The 6567-nt window shown below is 38.7% G+C and overlaps 1 non-coding gene across 1 annotated transcript; it reads left to right on the plus strand.

Annotated features, from left to right (window-relative positions):
• The first annotated feature begins 2347 nt into the window (after positions 1 to 2347).
• Positions 2348 to 2454, plus strand: LOC132434668 (U6 spliceosomal RNA). The gene has a single exon (XR_009521384.1). It is a non-coding gene; the product is annotated as a U6 spliceosomal RNA (small nuclear RNA).
• Positions 2455 to 6567: the final 4113 nt, after the last annotated feature.

Below are 6567 nucleotides of genomic sequence, written 5' to 3' on the forward strand. Positions count from 1 at the left end.
GATACCTGAGCTAGCAGCATGGATGCTGTGCACTGAAATTGTTCAACCTTGGGTCAGATAGGGAGCTGCATTTTCAAAGCCACTGAAATACAGCTGGGATCACTGCCTTGGGTTTCTAATGAATGGGAACTTGTTGCATAATTGAAAATGAGTCTTAACACACTTCATTCATTATTGTCAGAAGAAAGAAAAAAACAGAGAAAAAGTCCTGACGCCAACTTTTTACAAGTCCCTCTGATCCATTTGCCTGCATAAAAACCAGCCCGTAATCCCCAGCCACTCCAAATCTTGGCAGTGCCTTCTCTGGTCCACCCCTTGGCACTGCGGATAAAATGATCTTTGAGGCTGCTTCTTTGGAAAGGTAACTTCAGTGCAGTGGAATAGCTAATAGGGTGGAAGAATAACTAACCATTTTACTCTGACCTAAACAGGCTGTTTCAGCTACAGGGTGCAGCCGGTAGGTCAACCAATGCCTTTGCTAATTCTTCCAAAGAAAAACAAAGTGAACATGGACACTACAGGGCCCTAGAGAATGTGCTGGCAGCCAAGCTAAGCTAATGCCTGTAACTCTGATATCTGAAAAGCTGATAGCTGCTCACCCTTTCCTTTCTCCTCTCAGTGCATTTCTCCTGATGTTCATTCTTATGGTCAATTGCCCAGGACACCTGAGAAGGTGAGGCACCTATTAAGACACAGGTGGAAGTCACCAAATAAATTGCCCTTAGCTTCCATCTCAGGTAAACCTGAGCTAAATGGAAACGCTGACACCAACACACAGGTTTTGTGCACAAGTCCCCTTCTCAAGATAAGCCATTAAAAGGCAATTACAGTGAGTGATCACAGTTGAGTTATGCCCAGGTGCCACTTCTGTTTTGTTGCAAAATGAAAGCTGAAGAGGGCTTGGCTTAAACTGAATAAAGATTCTTCTGAGATGCTACTGTGGGGATGCCTTCACATCAACTTCCAGATCTGTGAAACGAGATCTATCTATCTCCATAACTAAAGTCAGTCTCCATAGAACGAAAGCTTATGAACGAGCTGGTTTAAAAAATGGCCTGCATTCTGGGCTATTCAAAGACAGGAAGACCAAAAAGATCTTAAACCTAAACAAGTGAAGACACTCTGGCTGAGGAGTACTAAACTGGAAAGGAACAGCGCAAGGATCATGTCAGGCTCACGGAGATGAAAACAGTAAATGATTTATCTTCCAGGAACTAACCTCTCTTCCTGAAGAAGAGACTCTCACATCTTTCAGCTCCATTTTACTCCCTAAAAGCATCAAGGAGTAAATCAACTTAAGACATTGTATATGTCACCTATTTCATTTATTCAACAAATACTTCTTGAGGGCCTAGTGCAGGCCAAGCATTCTACAACAGCGAAGTAAACCTAATTCCAGTCTTCGCAGACTTTAGAGTCTCTTGGAGCTGACGGCCCCTCCAACTGTGTCAGGCAGCGCTAATGTACGCTGGAAGGAACACCGGACTCAGTCAAGAATACTGAGGTCAAGACTTGGCTCTGCCATTGACCTTACATGTGACCATAAGCGTCTCCCCGAGCTTTAGGAAGTGAGGAGTGTCTGTGAGCTGCCACCTAGTTTACTTTCTGCTTATGTTCCTCAGAGCTCTCAGCATCTTGAAGGCAAGAGGGAGGTTCATGGGACCAGGCTGGCCACAGACCTTCCATCTCCCTGCTTCAACTTCAGAAGTTCTGCTTGCTTCTGTTTTACTACACCAGAGTTCAGAGTAAGATCCCATTTGGAGGAAAAAGAAAAAAACTTCAACGGCTAAAATAATGTTTGGAAACTACTGCCCTAAATGAATTTAAAGTCCATTCCTGTCCTGTGGTTTGTTTTCCCAAACGTCTTTGTTTCTGCCTCTTGCAGAACACATCAGTCTTTCATCTCTGGCAAATAAATTACAAGGGGAAAAGTCTCTGAGAAAAGTTCCTCTCCTGGTGAGATGGACTTCTCTCAGGAATATTATACTACCACAACTTCATATAGCTTCTCCATCTGTCTTCTTATTCCCAGATTTCCTCTTCTCATCCCACATATATAAGGTCATCAATATAAGGTCATCACTGGTATGAATATCTCATTTCCTCTCTACGTTACCGTACTTGACACATTTTTCCTGAATAAACCATTGTTTCCTATTTTAGCCACAATCATAGGCTACTTGTTCTCCGTGGAGAAGATTTTTGGTTTTGCATAGTTGTTTATATTCCACCTTGTTCTCAGAAAGGATCTAAGGTGGTTTACAGGAATGCATAAAATACAAGATTGCATTAAATCATTAAATGATATCAAAGTTATATGTGCACATATTTTTAAAAGAATAGTCCAGTGATCACTTTACCAGCACATATCCTAAAATTGGAACAATACAGAGAAGATTAGCATGGCCCCTGAACAAGGATGACACACAAATTCGTGAAGTGTTCCATATTTTTAGCTACATGTAAAAGAATGCAATTAGAACACTCCCTATTACCACACACAAAAATAAACTCAAAATGGATTAAAGACCTAAATGTAAGGCCAGACACTATAAAACTCTTAGAGAAAACATAGGCAGAACACTCTATGACATAAATCACAGCAAGATCCTTTTTGACCCAACTCCTAGAGAAATGGAAATAAAAACAAAAGTAAACAAATGGGACCTAATGAAACTTAAAAGCTTCTGCACAGCAAAGGAAAACACAAATAAGACAAAAAGACAACCCTCAGAATGGGAGAAAATATTTGCGAATGAAGCAATTGACAAAGGATTCATCTCCAAAATTGACAAGCAGCTCATGAAGCTCAATATCAAAAAAAAAAAAAAAAAAAAAAAACTCAATCCCAAAATGGGCAGAACAGCTAAATAGACATTTCTCCAAAGAAAATATACAGATTGCCAACAAACACATGAAAGGATACTCAACATCACTAATCATCAGAGAAATGCAAATCAGAACTACAATGAGGTATCACCTCACACCAGTCAGAATGGCCATCATCAAAAAATCTACAAACAATAAATGCTGGAGAGGGTGTGGAGAAAAGGGAACCCTCTTGCACTGTTGGTGGGAATGTAAACTGATACAGCTACTACGGAGAACAGTATGGAGGTTCCTTAAAAAACTAAACATAGAACTACCATATGACCCAGCAATCCCACTACTGGGCATATACCCAGAGAAAACCATAATTCAAAAAGACCCATGCACCCCAATGTTCACTGCAGCAGTATTTACAATAGCCAGGTCATGGAAGCAACCTAAATGCCCATCAACAGACAAATGGATAAAGAAGATGTGATACGTATATACAATAGAATATTACTCAGCCATAAAAAGGAACGAAATTGGGTCATTTATAGTGACATGGATGGATCTAGAGACTGTCATACAGAGTGAAGTAAGTCAGAAAGAGAAAAACAAATATCGTATATTAACGCCTATATGTGGAACCTAGAAAAATGGTACAGATGAACCAGTTTGCAGGGCAGAAATTGAGACACAGATGCAGAGAACAAACGTATGGACACCAAGTGGGGAAAGTGGCGAGGGGTTGTTGTTGGTGGGATGAATTGGGAGATTGGGATTGACATATATACACTAATATGTATAAAATGGATAACTAGTAAGAGTCTGCTGTATTGAAAAAATAAAATTCTTAAATTAAAAAAAAATTTCTTTTAAAGAAAAAAATAATCCAGTCAGAATTTTTTTTTAAGATTAGCCCCACTTTCCAGAGCCAACTGCTTTAAATCATTTAGCTATTTTCTTTTTAATCCTGATTGCTGCTTTTCATATTTCTTAACAATATGCTGACATTGATATTTTTTTCCAGTTTTATTGAGAAATAATTGACATAGAGCACTGTATAAATTTAAGGTGTGCAGCATGATGGTTTGACTTACATATATTGTGAAATAATTATCACAATAGGCTTGGTTATCATCCATCATCGCATATAAATACAATAAAAAGAAAGCTATTTCTTGATCTTTCCATTTTTATACCTCATCTATTGATTTCTCCTATTATCGATGAGGAGTTAACACTCACCATCCCCATCCTTCCACTATTTTAGGTAAATCAATATACATTTTCTACTATGATGACTATGTAAATGTTTTCCCTGGAAAGGCCAAGCCGTTTGCTAAGCATGAAGCTTAAATGGGAACCTAAAGTGAAAAAACAAAGACTAAGAAATAAAAAGGAGCTAACAATAAGATCAAAATGCACTCTGTAAGAAAACATATAGGTGTTTCTCTCGTGCCATGAATAAACCACCACTTAAATCACTCTAAAACTATAATGTGCATAAAACTCCCCTGAGAGCTTGTTAAAATGCAGATTCTGATTCTAAAGTCCGGATGGGATCTTCGCATTTTTGACAAGCTCCCAGGGGATGCCAATACTGCTGGCACATGAACTTTCAACTGATGACTCAACTTTTAACTGATGACTTCCAACTCTTTCTCCAGAGAGCCCTGACTCTTCTCAACAATCTCATCCTATTCCATTTCTTACCCTAAAGTGTGAGGCAACGTGGCATTAACCATAACTACTTGCACAGTGGGGAGGAACAGGTGTCCTGTCTCTGTTTCACAGATGAGAAACTGTGGCAGGTAAGAGAGTCACACAGGGTTGAATGGCAGAATCCTCTAATGTATAAAGTGTTGCTTTAATCTCTTCCTTTCTTCCTTAAGACTCAGGGGATGTTTAAGCACATCTAGCTTTAGTCTGATGACAGTCTGAGTTGATAGGATAAGCAAAGAACCAAGCACAACTCCTGATCCTTTCTCTTATCTCTGCTTCTTTTCATTTCTCAAAGGTGCTCTTTCTTTACCCACATCAAACTGGGCTACCAGCAATCTAGAGACACAGGTTGATGGAAAAGATGCCAAGGGGAGCCCTCCTCTGCTGTATTATGGCTGTCCTCCACTGCAGAAGAAACTTCCTTTGAATATTCCTAGGAAGTAGCACCTGTCTTTTTTTTTTTATGTGGTTAATGGCCAGTGGTATGCTGTAAATGTTTAACAATTGGCTGTCCAACACACCATTGTAAAGCAATTATACCCCAATAAAGATGTTAAAAAAAAAACAAAAAAAAAAAAATTGGCTGTCCAATCCCCAAGATGTATACTCCCACCCTGGCCAATTTCAAGCTAACAATGTGACTTTATTGAACATGGAATTAGAAAGAGATAAATACAATTGGCTCTCACCAGCTGGTACAAACTGGCTCCAAGACATCACAAGTGAAGTCTGTAAGTTTAATGCCAGACAATTAAAGCTGTATATTCAATAAAGATTTATAGCTGTTTTATCAACCTTCTCATCACCTCCCTTTACTACCAAATTAAGCTGACCTGGCAAGGTCTTTAACAGTTGATAATTTTTCTTTATTACAAATTATTTGGCAGAAATGTTCCCACCACATAAATTAGGCCCTTGGTCTACAGATAGCTTCTATAAATAGCTTTCTTTGTCTCCTATTGAATTACTGCCTTGGACCAGAGAATCAGAATTCCCTTCCTGATGGTTCCCATGCATTTGGTAACCCTCTAGGAAGAGGAAAAAAATAATCTGCTACACATATGCTGAAATTAAAATTATTCAAAACCTTTTATTATGCTCTAGTTATGTATCTTAAGGAATTTTTTCAGACATTGTAAAGGTGTGTTTGAAATAAATGCATCCATTAATTGAACTTGCTATGTGAAGGAAATGAGATAAAATTTTTATATAGGAACAAAAATATCTTATGGCTCCTAATCCAGTGTTCCTCAAAACTTAGTAAGTGATCGATTTCTACTAGCTCAAGAATAGTTAGTTTGCACTTAAAATATAAACTTAGGTACACCTGAAACTAACACAACATTGTTAAATAAATAATAAAAATATATTTTTTTATTCAATAATATATATATACATACATATATATATATATATAAACTTTAGGAAATAAGTATTCTTTGACAGCTTTTAAGGGTTATAGAAGTTCAAATATATTTGCCTGGGAAGAAATAGAAGGTGTCTATAAGTGGGTTCTTCTTATGGAGCCATGTCCTTTGTAATGTGACTTTGCAACTTCTCACATTAAAAGGTAAGGTTTACTTCTCTACACCTTGAATGTGAGCTGCCCTTCTGACCTCTTTGGCCAGTTAGAATGTGACAAGGCAGTATGTTCAGTGCAAGCTGAGGCTCCAAGCAGCTGTGGAGTTCCCACGTACTGTGTAGGGAAACCTGGCACCACGTGAATAAACCTAGGTCAGCCTCCGGGGAATGAGAGACCACACAGGGCAAAGATGAACCATACAGTGAGCCCCCTACCTCCACCCAGCCAGACTTCTTCTGACCCACACGGAACCACACCTGAGCCCAGCTCAAATTGTCAAACCACAGAACCCTGTGCTAAATAAAAGGCTGTTTATTTAAGCCACCAAGTTTTGCAGCGGTTCAGCAGCTAAAGGTAACTGTTACAGTCACCTACAGATTAAACTCAAAAGATGCACCAACCTTATGTAATATGTGGATCTTTCCTTTTTTTGGATGCTGATTGAAATG

The sequence above is a fragment of the Delphinus delphis genome, chromosome 11 (genome assembly GCF_949987515.2).
Source record: "Delphinus delphis chromosome 11, mDelDel1.2, whole genome shotgun sequence".
In the NCBI taxonomy this organism is placed as follows: Eukaryota; Metazoa; Chordata; class Mammalia; order Artiodactyla; family Delphinidae; genus Delphinus; species Delphinus delphis.